This window comes from Cyanistes caeruleus, chromosome 22 (assembly GCF_971803275.1).
Source record: "Cyanistes caeruleus chromosome 22, bCyaCae1.hap1.1, whole genome shotgun sequence".
Classification (NCBI taxonomy): domain Eukaryota; kingdom Metazoa; phylum Chordata; class Aves; order Passeriformes; family Paridae; genus Cyanistes; species Cyanistes caeruleus.
In genome coordinates this window covers 2,051,297-2,073,807 of record NC_141722.1, presented here as the reverse complement: position 1 = coordinate 2,073,807, position 22,511 = coordinate 2,051,297, and the positions used below count along the sequence as shown (strand labels likewise).

At 50.9% G+C, this 22,511-nt stretch overlaps 1 long non-coding RNA gene across 1 annotated transcript; it reads right to left on the bottom strand.

The window, feature by feature from the left end:
* Positions 1–226: 226 nt before the first annotated feature.
* LOC147649523 (uncharacterized) lies at positions 227–6,682 on the bottom strand. Its single transcript, XR_015278670.1, has 2 exons — positions 4,404–6,682; positions 227–4,227 (listed from the first exon to the last, which is right to left on the bottom strand). It is a non-coding gene; the product is annotated as an uncharacterized LOC147649523 (long non-coding RNA).
* Positions 6,683–22,511: the final 15,829 nt, after the last annotated feature.

Below are 22,511 nucleotides of genomic sequence, written 5' to 3'. Positions count from 1 at the left end.
ATCCCAAACTGGTTTGGATTGGAAGGGACCTGGAAGCCCATCTCATTCCATCCCTTGCCATGGGCAGGGACACCTTCCACTAGGCTGGGTAGCTCCAAGCCCTGTACAGCTTGGCCTTACTTGTGCTAATGGGGTCCTGTGTAAAGGGCCAAACATCTCTGATGGGAAGATGCCTGAGAATTGTGTCAAACTTGAGCTGAGGGCTGCAATGGAGCTGAAGAGCAGCTTGGTGACACCACAATTTCTTATTAAAATCTTTGGGTTATTCATGTAAGCCTTTTACTAAACTTCTTCCTGAACAAGGATTAGGTTTGTGATTTAGGGTTTTGATTGGCTCTCATTGTGAACCTCTAGTTCCTAATATTAATCAGGTAGTGAGCAGAGTTCTTGCTTCTGTTGGCTACTCAAAGCAAGTGGCACTTGATCAGCTGGTTGGTGTCTGAAGCAGAGATCATCTTTTTTTCCCTGTCTGGGCTGTGTTCCCACACATCCTTCCCATCAGCTCCATGAAGCTGTACTGTAAGTTACATTCAGGATGTAATGTAAGTTACATTCAGGAATTGCATGGAAATGTGACATCCTGCACAATATTTTCCTGGTGAACCAGTGGGCCCTGTTTTTCAGGGTCAAGCTGGTACCAAAAGGACTGCAAGGGAAGAGGAGGTAGGAGAGCAAATCTGCTACAGAGGGGTAGGGAGTAGGTGGGAACACACCCACAGTGTATCAGGTAAACTCCTGTGTGCTGTGGTGACAAACAGCTTGTTTTCCCACTGTGCTGTTGTCAGTGGAGTTGACATATGGAAATCGAGGATTAAGCAGGGAAGTAGTTAATGTGGAAAAAAGCCCTGCCTTTTGTAGGGAACATACTTGCACCTGAAATCCAAACCAAGACACTGGAGTCCAAGGTTGATTATTGGTGGGAAGAGTGCTCCAGGGCAGCACTTGCTTTCCTGAGCAGAAGATAATTTTAAGCATAACCTAAGCTCAGTCCCTCCCTTGCTGATTTAGATGATATGTGGAAATTTTCCACTGTATATAAGCTGATTCAGCTAATCCTGCTGTTTCTGTACCTTCTGGTGCAGGCATAGACTCTGCATGGCTGCTGTAATGCTGACTGGTACTAAGATTGTATTAAACTGGTGGCTGTTTTTTCTCTCCAAGCTTTCCTTTGCTCTGTTGTCATGTTGGAGTCGTGAGATTTTTCTTTCCCTCCCTTCCCTGTTTCCCTGTGGGGCAATGGGAAACTTAAGCCGTGGAAGAAACGGCACTGTTGAACATCAGATACAGTGAGGGTCATCTTTCCTGAGGTGTTTGGGAGATCAGGGAGACAGGCTGAGCTCTCTGCAGCTTTCCCAGAAGGCAGCTTCTTTGGTCAGCTGTGTTCTTCTCTCCTCCCTCTCCTTCCCAGTAATGTGCTGGGCATTATACATAGTGTGACCCTAATTAAAACATGGGGAAGGTGTCAAGTAAGTAGAGATGGGCACATTTGATAGGACCTGTGAAAGAAGAGTTTTCAGGAGCAGTGGCATCTTCCCCAACAGAGCTGAGTCACCCAGGCTCCTGAGCAGTTGGTTTCATGGCATTACACAAACCTGTCACACACCCCCAGTGAGCTGTTGCCTGTGGCCTTGAAGGGCTTTCCGAGGATTGTGCTGTTTCATCTGACCTGGGGTGGTTCCCTTTGTGCTTCACTGCCTCTGCCTGGATTGTGTCTGCCCTTCCTGTCCTAAGGGGTTCTCAGAAAGGAGATTTGACAGAGTGCAGCTATGCAGCTGCTTTAGTGTTACATTGGATTGATGTACAAATCTCCTGAGTTCTCTGTCCTTTATGTGCTCTATTTCACATCCCAGAGTGGTTTTGGAGTGTGTTAGTGGGATTTACACTAGGTGAAATGTAAGTGGGTATTGTCCTCCAGTAGAGAATGCAATTTGGTCATTGGGGCCCAACTGGTGGGAGTATGAAGGGCTCCCAAAATCTCAGTGTTGCTGTTGGGTTGGTTTTGCCTGGTGGATCTGCTTGTGCTGCCTCTGCTGCTTGCTCCTGCACACAGCTAAAAACAGACCAGTGATTTTGTCTCCTGTTCCCAAGAGACAGCAGTGTCTCTGGTACTTGGCCACCATCTAGGTCTTGATTTGCAGATGGCAGCAGCTGCTTTCTTTTAAAACCAAACTCAGAGTGGTAATTGCAAGAGCATTGTCAGCACTGACCTGACCCAGCCTTCCCTGCTGCTTTATCTTGTGTGAACCAGCCTCCCTCTCTCCCTGTCTGGCTCTTTTCCATGGGGTGCTTCTGGGGTGCTGTGCTTGGAAGGTGTCTTACTTTGCTTCCCCTGGCTGCTCACACTCAGCAAAACAGAAAAACATTCCTGGCTGTTGTTCCTCTTTAAAAAGATCGAGCATGACAGAAGAAATAACTGCTTCAAAAACTGCAAAGAATAATCCTGAACCGATTAAACTATGAATAAACAAGTTCTAGCTACTGAAATGTACTTGTGAATTTCTACTGGTTTTGTCACCTTGGTCCCATCGGTGATCTGTCCCTTTCATGGGCTGAATCAGTTCCTGAAATCGAGCCTGGGAAATAAAGCAACCACGATCTGGGAGTTGGCTGGAGCTCTCTGTGAACTTCTGCCCTAAATGACTTGTCCAGGATTGTGCAAGAACCTGGCAGCACTGGTGCAGGCTGGAGCTCAACAAGAAGGTTATCTTAGCTAGAGATCCTGCTGCCCTGCCACAAACACACCAGCAACTCCAGGGCTCCTCTCTCTCGTTCCTTTAGAAGCTGGTGCTGACCAATTCCTCACTACAGAGAGGTGAGGTGAAAATCCAGCTTCTCATGGGCTTAGGAAAAAAGCCTGAATGTAAAATAAATTGACTGTAGAATGATGGAGGAGCTTGGATGAGGGACAGGGGAAATCCTGGTCTACATCTGGGCTTCTGTCAGTTTTTGTGGGTATAGATTGTGTATTTTTTTTAGACCCATCCTGCTGCTGCTCCTGTCTGCCTACTGCTTTGGCAGAGGGTCAGAGTAAGCAAGGGGATATCTTTATCACATGCAGTGGTCCCTGGAAGTTAGTAAATTCTTTTCCTTATGCCAGGGGGAGTTTGGGCTTGAATTGTCAACGTGAGCCCTGTGAGCTAAGGAGCAGCTGGCCATGGGCCCTGTCAGGTCAGGCAGAGGGCTTCCCTGAGCCATGGATGGGAGCAGCTCCTGGCCCCTGCAGGGCTGTGTGTGTGTGCTGGGCTGTCCTTGCAGTTCCTGGGGCGCTGGGCAAGGGGAATGCTCAGCAGTGGAGCACTGACCGAGCGTGTGCCTGTCCCTGCTGCGTTTCCAGCTGCCCTCTGCTGGTTTGTGACAGAAGGGCTGGAATTTGGCCCATGTTCCTGGTGTCACAAGCTCAGGAGCCTGCAGGGTGGGGACATGAGAGGATCGACTCCAGCAGCCCTCCTGGGTGAGCTGCAGTGCTGCCTGGGTCATGCTGCTGCTAATAAAGCTGATGAGGTACTGAACAAATCGACTGTAAGGGTCATACAGGTTGGTTCCTGCATGGGAGGTGGTCTCATGTTCCAAGATGAGGGGGGTGAGTTCTGAAGCAGGAAAATGCAGACTAAAATCTCTACAGCACGTTTCTCCATGGGCTCTGGTGACAAATGAGCTTGAGCTCTGAAGCACAGGTTTGTCATCACCTTTAATCTCTTGCCGTCAGTATTAATGCTGGAATAAACTACATAATATTAAAGTAGATAGGTACTGAATTCCTGACCTTTAGTCTTGATGCATGTGTGAAAATACTTCCATTAATTTTGAATTTCCAGCTTTTCCTTGGTTTTGAAGAAATCAGGACCCTGCTGAGGGTTGTGTAGGGCAGCTTGGGGTGACTGCCTGCACACATGGGAAGTGTATGTGCATCTGCTCACCCCCTTGTGCATCTTCATGCTGCAGCTCAGCCTGAAGTGGCTGTGTAAATGATGTTTTCAATGTGTGAGGGAGAAGCCTAAACCCCATAATACAAGGGATGTAGTGGTCCTGTCTGTACAGTCCCTGGAAACCCTATCCAGAGCTGTGTAGGGTTGTGTGCTGGTTCCTGCTGGGTGACCCCAGACCTGTGTGCCGAGGGTCTGGTGGGTGGTTGTTTCCCTGGGAGCTGCTACAGCAGGTGAGCTGTACCAAAACATAGGACATCTGCAGGAGCTGCACTGACATCCTAGGAAATGTTGCTGCTGGATACTCCAGCTCTTCCTCTACTGAATAAAAGTAGTTTCTGCACAAGTGCAGGTCACCAGTGGGGTAGCATTAGTGTATCTTTACTTTGAGGTGATGGTGCTCACCAAAGTTTGGCTGTAATTGCAGGGGGAGGAGAGAGGATTTCTTTCCACAGAGAGGAAAGGTTGGCTGCTGGATACTCCAGCTCTTCCCTTTCTGAATAAAAGTGGTTTCTGCACAAGTGCAGGTCACCAGTGGGGTAGCATTAGTGTATCTTTTTTTGAGGTGATGGTGCTCACCAAAGTTTGGCTGTAATTGCAGGGGGAGGAGAGAGGATTTCTTTCCACAGAGAGGAAAGGTTGGTTACTTTATCCAGTACTCAGCTCTGGAACGATGGGGGTGTTGGAAGCAGAGTGCTGCATACGCTTCCTTGAATTTAGTATAGGATCTAGTCTGGACCTAGACTTTAGTATAGGACTTAGGTCTAGGCTGCTGGGTCATGCATTGCTGTGACAACCTCCCTGTGCTCCCAATGACATAATTACAGCTGGAGAGAGCTTCCCCAGGAGAAGAACACCTCCTGGCCCTTCCTGAATGTTTCAGGAGGATCAGCTTGGAGCAGAGGTTCCCTTGCCAGATGCTGTGGCAGCAGTGAAGCCCATGGGTATCTTGCCCCCTCCTTCATAATTCTCTGATGGTTTAATGGTGTTCCCCTTCCCATCAGGTGGGAACCTTCAAAAAGCCCTGTGCTCCTGATCTGCAGCTAGTCCTGGCTTGGATCATGGGTTGCCCAAATCTCCTCCCTCCTGCTTTTCACTGTTGGCTATCCAAGGGGGACTGGATGAATGCTGCATGCTTCCCAGAGCTCATAGTGGGGTGGGCTCCTCCTCGATGGTTTCTGAGTTGTTGGCTGCCACCTGCCTGTGCCATTCTGGGCTGTGGGCCTTCCTTACATCCCAGAGTCAGCATAGGGTGAGAAGCAATTCCCTTTAAATGCAGCTGAGGCTAGCGGGGGCAAAACTACAAACATCAAATGATTGGGAGCTTGCAAGAATTGAGACCTGACATCTTCCAGGCAAGGTAAGTGATTGCTTTGGCCCTCAAGGAGTGTTTCAGCCCCCTCAGCCATGGCCTTGACAATGCAACCAACTCCTTCCTCCTAAGCTGTGTGTGCTGTGGAGGTGCAGGACTGTGCTGAGTCCACGGAAGGTGCTTGGATATATGTGGGAGCTTACAGCGTGAGAAAGGCTTGTCCTGGAAACCTGCTCCAGCTTCTTCCCTTCTCTTGTGGAGAGTCTGAACTGGGCACCACTTTTAGAAACTGCTGAGGCATCATCCTGGCAGCCAAGAGGTTTGGTTCCTGTGAGCCTGGTGAGCTCTGAGATCTGGCCATGTCTGAGTGGTTCTGCTGAAGAGGAGAAGCCACTCTTATTTTCTGGAAAGCAGAGCAGGCAGAGAGGCAGGAGAGCAGAGTGATGGGCTGGGGGGGCTATGATGGGGCTGTGTGCTTCTCTGCATTTATCTAATGTGGTTTTAAGAGACATTGGCAGCCCACTCTGGAGCACTGCATCCCTGGCTTCATTCCTGGTGGTGACAGTGCTGGGACATGCAGGTGGCTGCTGAAGTCACTGTTCATGGCAGGGATGCTCAGGAACTGAAGGGGTTGTTATGGCAGATCCTAGAATCCTAAAATTGTTTGGGTTTGAAGAAACCTTGAAGATAATTTAGTCCCCTGCCATGGACAGGAATACCATCCACTAGACCAGTCCAACCTTCTCCTGTCCAACCTGGCCTTGAACACTTCCAGGAATGGGACAGCCACAGCTTTTTCAGATCCCTGGAGGAATTTAGCCCTACTTCAGAGCTGGAGTCTCTTGTGCCAGCAAAGGGTGAGGTAACAAGTGTTGATTGAGCCATGACTGTGTCTGAGGTTGGATCCTGGTGGAAGATAAGGTCTGCTCAGTTTTCCAGCATTGCTGTGTGACAGGAGCAGGAGCTCAGTGGCTCCTGTAGAGCGAATCAGAGATTTGTGAGCACAACTGGTGTGACATGGGATCCTTTCCTCGCTGCTGGGATTGGCTGGGAGTGGGACAATCCTGTCCTGTGTTGTCCCTGTTCAGCCCAGCTCACAGAAGTGTGCACCAGTAACTGCAGCTTTCCAGGGATCTGCCTCTGAAGCACAAGGTAAAGCCTCCATGAAGCCACATTTCCCAGCTCATCTGCACAAGGAATGGAGCTCCAGCAGTAACCAGGTGGGTATTGCTGTAGGTATGGTATTTGCAGGGTTGGGGTGTTCTTTTTTTGATTTCAGGACAAAGAAATGAGCCCAACAAGCCCTAGTGAGGCTGGTTGGCTGTGTTTTGCCTTGGGCAGAAAAACCTGGGCTTCTGCACAGATTCTAGCAGTGGTACCCAAGTTCCTGGGATGCTGTGAGGCTGCAGGCCTTTTTATACTTCCTTTGAAATAATGAAAAGAAAAAGGGAAAACTGAAGAAAGATAAATTTTGCCTCCTGTGGCAAACGAGGGCGAACCAAAAGGTGCTGGCTGATTGCTAAAACCTGTTTAAAATAAATCTGGAAATGTTTTGCACAGCATCTTCTTTCCTTGTTTGACATACTGATCACTGATTTGGGGTGTGCTTGGATAAGATGGGAGTTTGTCATTTTTGTGCAGTGGGGGAACAGGTGGAGATGGAGTTGGCTGCAGGAAATAATCTGGAATTTCTCACTGCTGCTCAGCACGTGCATTGATGTGCAGACAACCTCATCATGGGGTCTCCTCTTCTGGTCATGGAGCTTTACCTGAGATCAAATCCAGCACTTGGGTTGGTAGTTTGCTATTTTCCTGCCATGGGCAGAATGACTGTGCCACCCCTGAGCTCCTTTTCTCCAGGCTGATGCTCCCCAGCTCCTCTCCCAGCTCCGTTCCCTTCCCTGGACACCCTCCAGCCCCTCAATATCTTTCCTGTCATGAGGAGCCCAAAACTGATCCAGGATTCGAGGTGGGGCCTCACCAGTGCCCAGCACAGGGAGCAATCACTGCCTGCTCCTGCTTTGCCTCTTGCCCACCTGGGCACACTCTGGCTCATGTTCAGCACCCCCAGGTCCTTTTCTGCCCAGTTCTTTCCAGACTTTTCCACATGCCTGGAGCATTGCCTGGGTTTGGTGTGACCTGGGTTCAGAGCCTGGCACTTGGCCTTGTTGAACCTTGTGCATTTGGCCTTGGCCCATCAATCCAACCTGTCCTGATCCCTCTGCAGACCCTTCCTGCCCTCCAGCAGATCCCCACTCCCAGCTGGCTGTTGGCTGTGGTAGCACCACCCTAAGCTGCCTGGGGTAGATTTTTGGGCTCTCACCACATAAGCACAGCCCCCTTGCCCTGATGGATGTTGTCCCAGAGCTGGGCTCTCACCTGCAGGATGCTCTGCAAGGTGTGGGTTCTCCTCGCTGTCAGCATCAGGCGGCTGAGCAGGGACAGAGGTGAGTTCTGGCTGTCTCAGGACAGCCCGTGTCAGGTTGTCCCCAGCCCACTAGATGGCAAACATGTAAAGGCTTTGCTCGTTCCTGGCCAGCCTGCTCCTTGGCTCCAGTGCCAAGAAGAGAGCCGGAGGAGTTGGATTTCTTTTTGTTGGTGCCGTCTGCACCAGCAGCCACCGGCTGTGGGTCCAGTGCAATCATTTCCATTTCCAGCTCCTTTGTATAACATCAATACTGGGCGTGCACAAACTGCTGAGCTGTTTACAGCTGTGCTGGAGCTGCAGCATGGGCTGAGCAGCCACATCCAGCTGTGCTCCCACTGCTGCTGGCCTTGGTTTTGGCTTCCTCCGGATGAACCCAGCCCTGGTTAACACAGGACCAGGAGGAAGAGGACAGGGGCTTGGGGGTTTAGTGGGGTAATTTGTTCCACTGACTATGCTGAGCAGTTTGGGTTTCCCTGAGTGTCCCTGGCTGTTAAGCAGGCATATCCTCAGTGACACTTTGCCCTGATGCTGTGTCCCTGTGGAGTGCTTTATGGGCACAGTCCTGCTCAGGTACCCTGATCCAAGACCTTACTGCAGTCCACAGCTTCCTGACAAGGGGCAGTGGAGGGGCAGGTGCTGATTTCTGCTCTCTGGTGACCAGTGGCAGGTCCTGAGGGAACAGCATGAAGCTCTCTCAGGGGAGGTTAAGGCTGGATATTAGGTATTAGCAAAAGATTCTTCCCCCATAGGGTGGTGGGGCACTAAACAGGCTCCCCAGGGAATCATTCCCCCATCGTGGCCACAAGGCTGCCAGGGCTCCTGAAGTGTTTGAGCAATGCTTTCAGGCACAGGGTGGGATTATTGGGGATGTCCTGTGCAGACCCAGGGGCTGAACTCAATGATCCTTGTGGATGCCTTCCTGCTTAGTGTGTTCCATGGTCCAGAGTGAGTAGAGAGCTGCCCAGACACCCTGTCTATCTGTAGATGTCCCTTCAGTGCTGTCCCCTGTTGTCTTTAGCCCTGGTGAACCTGGGATGGTTTGGCTGCTCTAAGTTGGATGGGACAAACCTGTCCAAGGGCGTGCACTGCCAGCAGACCTGTGCCTCTGCTCAGCTTTGGCTCCTGGGCCTTTGCCTTTCTTGCAGGAACAGAAGTTCCTCGAGTTTCCAGGCTGGGACTTTTCCTTTGAGGTTCAGTGAAAGAGTGGGAGCATCTTCTGTCTGCTGAGAGTGATGAAGCTGGAGTCTGCCAAGGTTTCATGGGACATGAAAGAGCTGCTACCACTTACAGATCCTGGCCAGGGAATGTGGGGACAGAGCAGAAGACTTTTGAGATGCCTGAGTAATTCAGGAACTTGATGGATGCATGTACTAAGGGGCCTCTGAAAATCCCTCCAGACTTTAATCTGTGTGATGAGAAACTGAAATACCTTTGAAAACCTGGCTGTGGTGTCTGGCTGGAGCTCAGCTGCCATGATTGGAGAGCAGTATTGCTTTGAAGATGGGATTATGTTGCCTGACAGGCTTTTAGAGGTGTGAACTTTGACCTGATGCCCTGATGAAGCCTGTCCTGTTTCTCAGCCCTGTATAGAGACAGAATGGGCCATGAATTGCTTTGGGCAGCCTGGTCTGACTGAGATGTATGTTCAGATACACTTGTAACCCTGGTAGGAAAGAGGAAGGGTCTGGGCTGTGTGATGTGTCCACAGGGACCTGTGGAGTGCATATAGTACTGCTGCCAGCCTTCAGTGATGAGCCTGACAGTGGATGCAGAAAAGCATCATTCACATGGTGCCATGGGCATCTGCTTTTTCACAGTAATCCAGAGTGATTTGGACTGGAAGGGCCTTAAAGATCATCTTATTCCACTCCCCTGCCATGGGCAGGGACACTTTCCACTAGGGAAGGTCCTCCAATCTCCATCCAACCAGGCCTTGAGCATTTCCAGGAATGGGACAGCCACAGCTTCTCTGGAAAACCTGTGCCAGGGCCTTACCACCCTCATGGGGCAGAATTTCTCCCTAATGTCTAATCTAAACCCACTGTCTTTCAGTTCAAAGCCATTTTGTCCTGGTCCTTCCTGGGGTCCCTGCCTGCTGCATGGTGCAGGCTCTGCCTCTGCAGTTTGATTCCTGGCTCAACTTCCCCTCATTCAGCTGTGTCCCCCTTACTCTGCTCCCCTCTAGTTCCATCCTGCCTTGGCTTCAGGCTGGCTCCAACATGGGTTAATCTGTCAGACTGTTCCTAACAAACCCACCCAGACAATGGATGATCATGGATCTCTGCCTCCTTTCCCCTTCTGTGACCTACAGCAATTTAGGTTAGAAAACAATAGTCCTGGTCTAACAGAGCTGATTTCATTCTTAGAAAGATTGCAGCTTTGGTTGTAAAGATAACCAAGTTTGCACAGGGGGCTCCAGATCTGCAGAAGGTGCAGTTTGCTGTTGTGATGTTTAAAATTTCTCACAGCACACTGTGAGCTGAGGCTGCTGCTCCTGTCCTGTTTGTGGGGCCCAGCTGATGAAGAGAGCAGGGAATGGCAGACACCTGCTGTGTGACTGAGGGTAGCTAAGGCTGTGACCTCCCTGGAGCTCAGAGACTCAGGACACTGCCCCTAAGGCAGAGTTTTAGGGTGGGAAGGGGATGGAGGTCTAACAACACACACACACACACACAACATCACTGACAGTCTCTGTTGTGGGGAGTTCCAGGGCAATGGCAGCTTCTGAAAACATTTTGAGCCAACTGTGTTGCCATTACTGGAGCCAAAGGTGATGTCCAGTGCCTTTTATCAGCTTTAAATGTGTGGAAGAACTTGTTTGTGTACTTAGGGGTGCATTGCTGATGCAGTGGTGCCAAGGTAGTGGTTGAGGGGGAGGTAAATCCATCTCCCACCTCTGTTTTGCCTGGCAGAATCACAGCCTAGCCCCAGTGCCTGGTTTTTGTTCCAGGTGTGCTCTGCATAGGTGTCATGAGTGAAGCCACATTTCCAGTCCATTTCTTGCTCTGTCCCCTGCTTCTGAGGAAGAACATGTATTTCCATACTGATAATGGAGCCCCTGAGCTACAGCCATGTTATTCCCTGTCTTTGTGTGCTGCTTTTGGCTGGGGTGGAGTTCACTGTCCTCACAGTGGCTGATGCAGGGCTGTGTTTTGAATTTGTGCTGAGCACAGGGTTGATAACCCAGAGATGTTTTTGTTATTGCTGAGTGGGGCTTGCACAGGGCCAAGGCCTTTTCTGCTTTTCCTAAGGCCACGCTGGGGAAGAAGTTGGGGGTGGTTGGGAGGTTGGGAGGAGGCACAGCCAGGACAGGTGACAGCACAGGTGACCACATGCCATCGTGCTCAGTGTATAAAGCTGGAGGGAAGAAGGAGGAAGAGCTCGTCTTCCCAAGCTGCTGTTCCATGGGATGGGGCCCTGCTCTCCTGCAGGTGCTGAATACCTGCCTGCCCATGGAAAGCAGTGAATTCATTCTGGTTTTCTTTGCTTGTTTGTGTGGCTTTTGGTTTCCCTGTTGAGCTGTCTTTATCCCAACCCATGAGTTCTCCAGGTTTTACCCTTCTCGGATCCCACTGGTGGGGGAGTGAGCGAGCGGCTGCGAGGGGTTTGGCTGCTGGCTGGGGTTAAAGCAGGACAATGTGCCAGATGCCTTTTATTACTGTCTTGGGTGGAGTCAGGAACTGTCTGCTGGAAGGCATGGTGCACCCTGCAGGTCCTGCCACAGCTGGAGCTGTAGGGGAGACTCCATGTGCTGTGTGTTCACTGCCAGAGCCCCCCTTGTCTCTCAGCACCAACCCCCAAGGCACAACAAGAAAGCTGGGGGGACCTAAGCTCCTTCCTGGGTGCCTGAGCAATCCTGCAGCTTTGCATCAGTGAGTATCCAAAGACCAACACTGGGTGCTGGAGTCTTGGAAAATGAGGATGAGTAAGGGGGGAACAAGAAAACAAGTGACACTGGAGGAGCTACTGCTGACTCCAATGACCCATGGGCATGTCTTGGGACCAGAGTGCTGATTTGGGAAGGTCTGTGTTGTGTTTTCATTCCAGGGAACAGCTCAGGGAGTCAGAGCTCTACTATGCAGCTGGGTCTGTCAGTCTTTTGACACTGCCCCATCCAAAAAGCCCCTGAATCTGCTCGCTGAGCTTGCCAGCTCTGGCTCCTTGCGTGCTTCCCTCCTGAGGGCTGGTTGGAGGGCATTGCATGGGCAGAATGAATCTGTCCTGATGTCACTGCAGTGACAACAGGGATGCTGTCAAAGCTTGAAGGACCAGGCACCCCCAACACAGCCAACACCAGAGGTTGGCACCCAGCTGGCTGGCTGGCTGTATATTGGCATCTCTGGCTGTGAGGTTCTCCTCTGTTTTGGGGAGGTGCTGGCAGCTGGGGAACCAAGACAAAACGGAAACATTGCTTTTTGGAAGCTCACAGGAGCCTGGGCAGTGATTGGAGCAGTTCCCTAATTGCACAGGAATCATTCTGTCTGCAACTGCAGCAATGCTGGGTTAGTCTGCTCTGTGGGAAGGCTGGTGCCATGGTGGGCTGGGTCGGTTCTAGCTGGGCTGGAGTCTGGGGCAGATTCTGTTCAGTCATGGCTTTTGGAGGTTTATTCCTCTGCATCCCTGGAAAGATCCTTGTCTGTGAAGACCTTGCATGGGAAGCTTGGGAATCTGATGGGTAGATGTCCAAGGAATTCAGCTGCCTGCACAACATTCCCAAAATAGCTGCCACTGCTGTGGCATTTGTGTAGACCATCTCCAGCCATGTTTTTGTACTTATGGCTTCCTGCATCCTCCTGTCCATCCTGCTGAGGATAAGACCCTGGGGATATGGCAGCAGCTCAGTTTCAGCCATTGGGCACACTGGAACACACCAAGGAGACACTGAACTACAGAATCACAGAATCAGGTTGGAAAGACCTCTGAGATCATTGAGTCCAACCCATGAACACCATTGGGTCAGCTGGACCTCACTGAGTGCCTTAAACACCTCCAGGGACAGTGACTCCACCACCTCCCTGGGCTGGTTGCCTGGGAGCAGAGCCTGATCTCCCACCTGGCTACACCCTCCTGTCAGGAAGTTGTAGGGAGCAAGAAGATCCCCTCTGAGCCTCCTTTTCACCAGGCTGAGCCCTGCCAGATCCCTCAGCTGCTCCTCGCAGGACATGTGCTCTGGACCCTTCACCAGCTTTGTTGCTCTTCCCTGGGCCTGCTCCAGCCCCTCAATGTTCTCTCTGGATTGAGGTACCCAGAACTGGACACAGCACTTGAGGTGTGGCTTCCCAGTGCCCAGCACAGGAGGAGAATCACTTCCCTGGTCCTCCTGATGCAGGCCAGGATGTCATTGGCTTTCTTGGGCGAAGTACAGCTCCAATGCAGTGAAAGGTGAGGAGGAGCTGGCACACTGGGATCACAGCTTCCCTCTGGGATCCCCACTGCCTGCTGATCCCAGGCAAGACACAGCTCTCAGCATCACCATAACCCCACTGACTTCTCTCCCACACTGCTCCCAACACGTTTCCTGGTGTGCCAGCTCTGGTGTGTGCCAGCTGCTACTGTGTGGATGTCTGAGCACACTTGATCAGCCAGGCAGCTCTGACCTGCAGGGGATGCATGAGCGGCATCCTGGCCTGGCAGCAGCTGCACAGCACCCGGTGTCAAACAGCTCCTGATGGAGGCTGGCATGCCAAGGGGCAGGGCTTGCTGCCATTGCACCTCCTGTCCTCAGCTCAGTCTCCTGGAGAGCAGCCTGGGTCCCTTTGCTGTCAAATGATGTCCCTGGAGAGGAGTGGCCTGGTTTTAACCTGTTTCATCCAAAATCGTGATGTGCCTCAGAAAAGCCTTTACAACCTTGCTTGTGCTGCTGCATCAAGAGATTCTAACATGAGCAGGAGGCCTCTGCTGAGCTCCCAAAACCCTGCCAGGGACTGTCACCAAGCCCAGGAACATCCCTGGCTCCAGAGGGAAGGGGTTGATCTTTGTGGTGACCCACCAGCCTGCATCCCAGCAGCACCTAGCCAAGCAGGGCTGGGGCAAGGGGGCCCAGCAGCATTCTCCCCCTTTCCCCAAGTTGTTATTTCAGCTGCTGGAGCCTTGGCAGGGCTGATAAACACCCTGCAGGTGCCGTTTGCAAGTGCCTTCTCCATGAAACACCCCCGTGCCCTGCCTTGGGGTTCCCTCACTGCCTGTCCCCCGCCCTCACGCCTCTTCCCCAGGCCCCTGGGACAGGCACTGCATACACAGAGCCTTGTGCTTGCCTCCCTCCTGACCCACCCGTGAACAGAGGCTGCTTTTCTGCCGGCGCGGGAGCCGGCAGCGGAGTTCAGCCCCAGCCATCGCGCTCCAGTCCTCCAGGGCTGCTGCTTAACCTGGAGGAGCAGTGGGTTATTTGTGTTGCTCTTGGCAGGGACAGCCAGGCCCTCCATGCATGGAGGTGTGGGGCATGGGCCAGCCTGTGCTGTTTGTGTTGGACACAGCACGCTGGGAATTGGTTCAGTTCAGCCGCTAATTGCTTCAGAAGTGTGGGGCCGTGTCAAACGGATGCGTGATAGGGACAGCAAGCGTGGCTGAGGGAGGAAGGCTGGCCCCACGCTGGTTTGCTCAGTGCTCTCAGGACTTTGGTATCTCACTTCTCCTGGCTGCATCAGCCCCGGTGAATCTGCAGGGAGTGGAGGTGTTTTGGCTGTGACCCTGTTTCTCAGGAGCCCCAGTATGGAGATGTGATGCTCTGTTATTAGCGGAGAGAGAGAGAGCAAACCCCTTCCCTGCTGCACATCATCTGGTCTGGGATGGAGGGGAGAACTGGTGGGCAAGAGCCCCAAATCCCCCTGCAGGTTCTTCCTGCATTGGGTCAGGTTTGCTCTCATGCTTTTAAGTCCCACAGTGCTCTGACTGGTGGAAATGGAGGATTTTGCCCCACAGAAGAGCTTCTCCCTTGCTCAAGCATGAGCTGACCCCCTCCATTCCTGTCTTTCCACTGGCCCCTGCCATAGCTTCAGTGCTGGGGTGGTGGTGGAGTTCACTCACCTTGATATGAGCACAGCTGAGGGCAGGCAGGAATGGAGAAGCTTTGAAAGCACCACCCTGTGTGTTGTACAGAGTGTTCCTGGGACCTCCAGACGTGCTAGCACCCAAACCCTGGCTGTGGGCTGCTGAGTGTTTACCTTTGCAGGCTGGACACAGCATCATTCGAGCAGCTCAGCTTCACCACTGTTTCCTGTAGCATCAGCTGTCCATCCAGGTGGGATGGACATGTCCTTTCCTCACCTGAGCTGGGTGGGATCTGGGCAGGAGGAGGTGCTACCAGGTGCTATCCTGGCCTTGGGAAGAGGCCAGCAGCCCTACCACCATCTTTCATGCAGCTGTGACCAGGGCAATGTGCAGGGAGAGGGCTCTGTGCCAGGTCAAGGACTGAAAACCCCAGGCAGACTCAGGTCTCTGGGGTGGACATGGTCCCTCGGTCCTCATGCCTCTGAGATTTAGCACTGACTGTTGCTTTGAGCCTCTGTGGGCTCAAAGGATGTCTGTCCTGTGGCTTCATCCCTGCTGGATGCTTAGCCTTGCCTGGCTGGCTGCCCTGCTGGCCTGCATCCTGTCATCCTGCTTGTGCCCTCTCCCACCCTTCTCTCCCTGCCCCTGCTTTCCTTCAGGAATTATCCTTTAAAAGTCCAAACACCTATTGTCCAACTGGGGATTAAGCACCATCTGTACAAACTTTGAGGCCATTTTCAGTGAGTGGAAGGAAACAGATGACTCAGAGAGGCATTGCAACACAGATCTGCAGTGACCCTGGCTGAGCCAGAGGATCTCAGTGGAGCAGCCCTGTTAACCCAGGCACCTCCCAACAGCCTTTTGAGGCTCATGGCAAAGCAGCCAGCAGACTGTGGGATCCCTCCTGATTTGTGAGCTGTTTCCAAACAGCCATCCCTCGTGGCACAGCTGTTGTCCATCTGGTCCTACAGTTAGCTCCTGAGATCTGGTTTGGAGTGGTGTTGCTGAGAAGGTGATGCAATATTGTGGCCATGGATAGTGTGGAACCTCCCAAGACCTTCATGCTGTGGTCCTTTTCCTCCAAATGGTGACCAGAGATTGGTGAAGGTAGCCCTGGAAGAAGGTGGCAGCATCCACTGATAGATATCAAGAGATGTCTTTTCATGGGAGCAGAAAAGTTGTGCTCAAGTCCCTTCACATCACATCACCTCACCTGCCTTGTACATGCCCTGTTTCTGTAGCCCCTTGGGACTGGGATGGCAAACTGAGGACATGGTAGTAGTGCATGGGAGGCAGAGGACCAGGCTGCTGGCTCTGGTGGCCCAGCAGTGAGGAGCACTTGGCCAAAGCAGGATATCCAGCAGGATGTTTTGCAGGCAAAAGCAAAACCCTGCTTTAGCAAAGTCCAACAAAAACCCCCTTTGATCCTGTGTCCTGAAGGAAGTTAGGGGAAACAAAACAGATTAAGATTGGGAAGACTGAGTGGATTAGAGGTTTTGAATGATTTGAGATGATTTAGCTGATCCCATGGTTATGGGAGGTGGATCTGGGTCCTGAGGAGTGCAGGCACAGCTAAGCCCAAGGAACTGCACGGGGATCCCTGGGTGATGGATGTGAAGATGAGGAGTGAAGTGCTCCTGTTTTTTGTTTGTAGGGGAACTGTAACTTGCAACTTTTTCCCTTTGCTTGCTGTGTTGGTTGTTCTCCAGCTCCACCCATGGCTTGTTTCTGGCTTGCCTGGTTTGCAAGATGTGATGCTGGGGCATCCTTGAGCTCAGATCCAACAGCGAGGGCGAGGCAGGCCTGGACTTTGAGTGATGGCAGTGGTGTGGGAGGAGCAGCAGGAAAATGCTCCTCATTTTTGGGAGTGTTTAGCTTAGCTCCTGCTCATGGTGCTGTCCATGCTCACTGCACTGGGATGGGAAACTGGTGTGAGATATGCTGAGGGTATGCATGCATCCAGATCTCATTCCTGGGTACAGCTCAGTGCCTTCACATCCTGAGAGGTGATGGTTGTGGCAAGAAGTAAATAGGTCTCAACAAGGAGCTGTGGTTAAGACAATTCTACCACAAGTGAGGCCTAAACAGATACAGTAGGGCCAGAAGTTGGTAAAACTGTTAGGCAGAGTTTAAGTTAAATGATCTGAAGACAGTGCTAAGGCAGGTAAGATTTTGCTTGGCTTAACACAGAGAAGAAAAGGAGAAGAAAGAATTTCCCCTGTGAAAGTCTCAGCTGGTTCAATTTCCAGTGACAGTCAAAGAGTTAAAGTGATATGTTGGGAGTTATGAGTGTTTATCTAAAAGAAAAGTGGCAGGTGAAAGGGATAAAATAACACAGTTTGTAAAGCAATGCAATATGTTTGAATTATCCAAGGATCAGAGTAGGAATTTGGAAGGTAATATTGGATAGAAGGAAATGAGAGATGGAGACAGAAATAGGATGGGGCAAAACCAGCTTGAGGTAGCTTTCCCATTGGTTACTGCAAAGGAAAAAAAGGGGTTGGTATCATTAGGACACTGTGAATTTGTCTATTAGAGGGGCTTTTTATTACAGTTCCAGAGTTAAGCTCAGGGCTTCTGCTGTATCAGGATGCAGAACAGACCTTCCTGAGCTGGGTTTGGCTGGAAAAACACGTGCAGAGTCTGTTACTGTGCTCAGAACACCCCTGAATGACCCTTGTGCTCAGATGACCTGTGGGACACCCAGTGCCATTCCTGGCTGAGTTCTGCATCCTTCACTTCCTCCTCAGAGTGCTCAGCCCCACGGCAGAATTGGGTTCCCCCCCAAATTCTGGTGGGCTGAGCACTTCTTCAGCAGTGATGAAACAACTGCTCTCCATCTGCCCAACCAGGTGCTTCTGCTCTTGCCTCCACAGCACTGAGAGGTTTTCTTCATGGGGAAGCACGTGGGCAAAAGGGTCTTGGCACCATGGGAAGATGTATGGGATGCAGCTGGGGAACTGCTCTGCTAGGAGAGCTTGGGCATTTCCAAAGGTCTGCTCTTAAACTGTGGCAGAGCCGTGCAGGAGGATTTAAAATAGATATATCCCACTGCTCCCACTCTTAATTGGCTTCTACAACCTTGTCTTCACCTGCTCTCCAGGCACCATTCCCACTAGCCCAGAGATCAACTTCTCCTGGGCTCTTTGCTTGGTTCTGGGATGTTTCCAGCTCATGCTGGCTGAGAAACTCAGAGAGTGTTTGGGGAAGTGGCAATACCTCCTCCATTACCTCTGCCTGGAGCCTTCTGCCTGGACAGAAATCTCTGTTTGCCTCCTCAGCCACATTTCCATCCTCACCTCTGCTCCCCTAAATGGTATTTTGTTTCCTCCAGCATCTTCATCTGACAAATCCCTTGGATGGCAGCTCTGTCACAGCTGTGGTGTTGGAAGATGCTTTCCCATTCCATGAGTGCCTTCTCTTATCGTGGTTTCTGTGCCTTTGGCACTCACGAAGACCAGGACAGTGTCCCAGCCTTTGTGAGGTTTACAGGTACAGTGATAGACACCAAGAGAAGGTAAAGAAAAAAAATCTAAGGCTGATGTGTAATTGATGCCTTGACTTCCTGAACCTGCAGGGGCTCCAAGGTCACCATAATCCCAGTGAAATTTCTATCAGCTTGACATTTCCTGGCTGTGTCACGTGGAAAATTGAGATGACAAAGTGACTTTATTGAGAAAAAAAAGTCACAAAAGACTGATTTAATTTACCTCAAACTCAGCTCTGAGGCCCTCCCAGATATGCTAGATTTCATGAGGGAAATTAAATGGTTGCATACTTTTCAGCTGGTCAGGTAGCAGAGTACTCACCCCAGGTCCCAGATGAGCTATCTGCAGGGCTTCTGCTGCTGCTTCTTCACTTTGGTTGTTCTGCCTTTCCCTGTGATCATCTCAAAGTTTACTTTTATTCACAGGATCCTGGGGGTCTGGTCTGTCCCACTCTTCCCTTGTGGTCCCAGACCCCTTGAGAGTGTCATTGTTCTACAGTGCTTGTCCAGAGAAGCTGTGGCTGCTCCATCCCTGGAGATGTCCAAGGCCAGGTTGGACAGGGCTTGGAGCAACCTGGCATAGTGGAAGGTGTCCTTGCCCATGGCATGGGGTGGCACTGGATGAGCTTTAAGATCCCTTCCAACCCAAACCACTCTGATTCTGTGATCCTCATGGTGTCTTGAAAGTGGCTGCAGGCAGAACATCACTTTGTGCTGATGGAGCTCATCAAGGTCTGTTACCCCTGGTAATTCTGAGATACCACATGAATATTTTTATTTTTCTTCCAGAATTCCATGGTTTTTCACTCATCAAATTAAACAGCATAGTAACCACAGTGCTGAGACCTCCTGCACTGCTCTGAACATATTCTATATTTCTATGGTCTGTCTTGGACATCTTGTTTTACAGCCAAGTTTGAAGGCCTGCTACATTAAATTTTCTGCACAGCTTCCTTCCTGGACAGTAGCTCAACAAGAAATGGGATACCTGGACTATCTTTTTTCAGAAGCAGCCTGAAAAACTCCCTTTTAAAAGTTCTAATTCTTGGGTTCAAGAGTTATTTGCTGATAAAATTCTATACACCATCTTCCTCTCCTTCAGAAATGTGGACACTTTGAGGCTATAAATTTGATGCTGTCAGGTGCTGCTCTCCTGGGTGTCTTTGGTGGAAGCTGTAGATATGTCCCAGCACTTCTGCAGCACTTCTGTTTTCTACATCCTTTCCTGACCACAGCAGTTTTTCTGACAGTTTTTTGACATGTGGTGGGGTTGTGCATCTCTTGTTTCTGAACCTGCAAAACACTGATGTACATGAAGGTAGTTGAAATCATCTTGCAGACCAAAGGATGGGATCTGGAGAAGCTGGTGGCTTCTCAGATTATGCTGTAGGGAAGAAGTCACAGTCCATTGAGCTCTGATTGGTGAGCAAGCAGCAGGTACTTAGTTCTGGCAGTGGTTTTTGTACCTCTGTGAGATCACCTGGAGCTGAGACACCTGAAGAAACAAGCCATTGCATTTTTCCCACCTTTTCTTATTAAGCCTTGCTGTAATAGCCTCACAACCATCTGGGTAAAGAATTTCTTCCTAACATCCAATCTAATCTCTTCTCTTTTAGTCTGAAGTTTCCCATGGTCCCATCACTGTCTGCCCATGTAAATTATGGGAGCAAAGCTGTGATAATGCAACAACTGTCCTAGACTAGAGCCAAGAGAGACAAGTAGGCTCAAACAGGGGTTTGGGGTGGGTTATTTTTTTTTGCATTGCTGAACAAATTACTCTAATTAAGGCTTGCAATTGTGCTTTCACTTGTGATGAGGAGCTGGAAGGAGAGGATCCTGGTAGATTATTTAGCTCCTTTGGACCAAACATCTAGTGTTGATGCACTGCCAGAGCAGTTTGGGGATCCACAGTGGTATGGAGGCAATTCTCCTTGCACATGCACTTGAGGAAATACTGATGGTCAGAGCTGGGGTGGGAGAAGAAATGTGTTGCTGGGTCAGGCCAGCCTAGGAGAGATCATAGCTCCTGAGGACTGAGCACAGGCACAAGGATGGGGCTTGCATGTGGCTGCATCTCTGGATCCCTGGCAAGGTGCTTGATGGCTTGCTATGACCCTGGGCATACCTGTGAGGGATGAGAAGGGCAGAGCCCGGTGCTGCTCGAGCTCCAGGTGTTAGTGTGGTCCAGCCCAAACGCTGTGATGCAGGGCCTGATCCTCAGACCAGCTCCTGCCCCTTTCTCCCCTCCACCCACACTGAGTGTTACAATTCAGTCCAAGGCAGGTTGCACAATTTATTTTCTTGTGCTTAAAGCAGGATTTTGGCAGTCAGGGTCGGGAGGCCTCTCTGAGGAGCGCTGGCTGGGCGCCCTCCTGCCGTCACGGTATCACACTGCTGTCCATCCTTCAGCACGGCCTTGTGCTGCAGCCTAGTGCTGCTGAGGGACACACAGCATGGCCAAAGCATCACTGACATCTCCAGCAAGTGCAGGTGGAAGGGATGGTCACCCCAGTGTGGGTTCTCCTGTGCCAGGCTGATGTGAGGCCTGTCATGGCCAGTTTTGGGTGGCATGGTGTGTGTGGTGTGACAGCTCTGAGGAGGACTGATCCTCTTCTTTACCTGTCCATGCAGTGAGACATCATTCTGTCCTTGAAGTATCTCTTTGGTGGTCCTAGACACTTCTTGCTTCCCTACAGCCAGCTGGTAAAGTCATGTGGATAAAGGGAGAGATGGAGATGAAGGAGAATTACTGTGCTCATTGCTGAAGGAATATGCAAAGGGATTTGCTGTAATGTTCACTGATGGTGTGTGAGGGAGGGAAAGGATGTGAGTGCTAACTTATGCTCCATCAGCATCATTAATGTCACCCACAGTGATTTAATTGCTTTGCAAGGAGGGTGAGGCTGAACTTGCCCAGGGAGTGAGAATGAGATAGTTGGGAGTGATGGAAGTGTCCTTGGCCAGAAAAGGGCATGAGGGTGATGTGGTCAAAACAGCTGGAGAAAAATACCAGCTCTGCCCATGTGCTTGGCTGTGCTGGCCTTGGACTGGATCTGGGATGAAGAGTTGGGAAATGTGAAGCCCAGAGCTTGGAATAGCTGAGGCTGAAGGTACCTGACACCTAAATGTGTTTTTCCAGCAGAAAAGGAAGAAAACAGAAGAAGCAAAACATGGTAGTAAAGTTGGGAGTTTGGGGAATGGGAAAAAAATCCTGAATTTACCCTTTGGAGCAGGGTGGGGAGGACTTGGAGGTGATGTCCTGTTTTTGCTGTGGTGATCTCGAGTTGGCAGAGGGACATCCAGGAAGGTTTATGAGGGGGAGAGGCTGGGTGGAGATGTCAGCCTGGGAGTTCTCAGAGGAGGGATGAGCTTACTAAGGAGATGTTGGGGGACTGAGGATGAGGACCTCGTGCTGGGCCTGTGGGGCTGGAATGGGGCTGAGCATGTGGCAGGATGCAGTGGTGGGGAGAGGCACCGTGTGATGTGGTCTGATGCGTGTGGGATGCAGGGGACAGGTGGAGTAGGAGGAGGGCATTGGAAGAGGAGAACACAAATATCTTGCTCTCTCTAGGATCACAGAGAAGCCAGTGTCTCCCTAAACCTTGTTTCAGGAGAAGAGTGAAGCATCTTTTTTTTCACTGGAGACAATTCCTTACCTGAGGCTGAAGCTGGAATGGGGAAAAGAAGTGCTGGAGGAGTGGAATCCACCAGGGGAAGAGAGGAGCTATTGGAAATAAGGGTTTTTGGGAGGTTCAGGCATAATTTTCTCCCATCCTACCATCCTCTTTCTGCAACAAATTAAACTTAACAAAATTTCCCTCAAGCTCTGCCAGCACAGAGGCCAAAGGAAGAGAAGACACTGGTTTGAAAATGAGAAGACACTGGTATGAAAAGGTGAGCTTTGAGAGCACACAAATGGAGAGCTACAGCTAAAGAAAGGAGACAAAGCAGAGTGCAGCTGGAGCCAGCAGCAACCCCTGCTGAAGCAAGAAGCTCCAGACTGTAGGGAACAGTGTGAAGAGGAAGCAGCCAATGCTCCTGGCTTAGGGGAAGGACAAGGAACAAGCAAAATGCACTTTCTGTGGGCAGCTTGGAGCATACCTGGGTATTGGGCAATGCATCCCCTCCAAATCCCGCAGCACAGGGATGGAGGCAGAAGGCAGCAGGTCCCTGACTTGGCATCTGTGGACAGTTCTTGCCCCCTCCCAGCTCAAACACATCTTGAGCCCATGGCAGGAGGCTTCCAGCAGCACACAAGGTAGCTGGGGCTCCTTGGCTGTGGGCAGGGCAGGGGAGCTCTGTTCTGATCAGGTGGATATTGATGCCCTCTCCACAGGAGGAAGTCACAGACTTACTGAAATCTAAAATAAGTTG